The sequence below is a fragment of the Xyrauchen texanus genome, chromosome 28 (assembly GCF_025860055.1).
Source record: "Xyrauchen texanus isolate HMW12.3.18 chromosome 28, RBS_HiC_50CHRs, whole genome shotgun sequence".
NCBI lineage: Eukaryota > Metazoa > Chordata > Actinopteri > Cypriniformes > Catostomidae > Xyrauchen > Xyrauchen texanus.
The window spans coordinates 32,881,195-32,882,378 of record NC_068303.1 but is presented as its reverse complement, the minus strand read 5'-3'; positions in this window follow the sequence as shown (position 1 = coordinate 32,882,378).

Sequence of the window (1,184 nt, the reverse complement as noted above, 5' to 3'; positions counted from 1 at the left end):
TTTTTTTTGCAAGCAACATAAAAAGAGTTCTCATGAAACAAAGATGGCACTTCGAGGGATGTATGCACCAACTGAGTATATGTGGTTAACGAGCAATAGCGAGACAACAGAACCAAATGCAGAGGAACAATTCAAAGGATTTATTTACAATAAATGTGAGCAGTCACCGTGGATGTCGAGGATCCCGGCAACGGCAGAGAGACGACAGGGAAGTGCGCACACTGTGGCCACGCCCGGGGCAATCTGTGAAGAGTGTGTTTGTAGAATGAGTTTGGGCATTGTGCATAAGTCAGGAATAGATTCGTGGAATCTTCCGTTGAAGCTTAGTGAGGTGCTGAACAATGCTCAACAGGGTAGGGCAATCTAGCTCCCGACACACAGGCAGCGGACCAGCTGACACGAAGCGAACAGGAAGGCAACCACATACCCGACACGCGGGCAACCAACAGATACACGAGACAGGCAGAGAGAGTGAGGTTAGTTACTTCACACCAAACAACAATCTAGCAAAGATACTGAGAACATGAAGGGCTTAAGGAGGGAGTGTATTAGTGGAGAACAGGTGTTGCTCAATACGCTATTCAGTGGCATGATCAGCGTTCAAACGGGAACAATCAATGTTCCCATGGAAATGTCGATCATGCATGCCGACGCCACGAGACGTAAGGGAGAGAAAATAACAAAACATACAAAACAAACCGGCAAACTCATAGGTGCCCCTCAGGATATTTGAGATGGAGCCCAGAGTCTACAGACCCCAGTTTGAAAAAAGGCTGTCTTAAATATTTGAATGGACCAAATAGCATAAAGACCTCAGAAATATCCTAGATTGGCCTATTCAATTTGAAACCAGAATGTGTTATATTTCATCAAATATTTCTTGTCTGGTTTTGAATCAATAAAACTGAGGGATTGGTGCAACGGCCCTTGGTCATTGCTGCACACTAAATCTGAATGAGAATGTGAATTCCTCTGACATAATCTGACTCTTGCATTATTCATGGAGAGGTAGAGACAGAGAGAGAGAGAGAGAGAGAGAGAGAGAGAGAGAGAGCTGTAGCACGCAGTAGATGTGAGAACTAGTGTGCCTACCCCGGCCCCCCCCAGCTCCGTTCATCAACAGATGAGCCCACCTGTTTCCCTCCTAAACCTCTTGCTCTCTCTCTCTTACACAATCTCTTTCT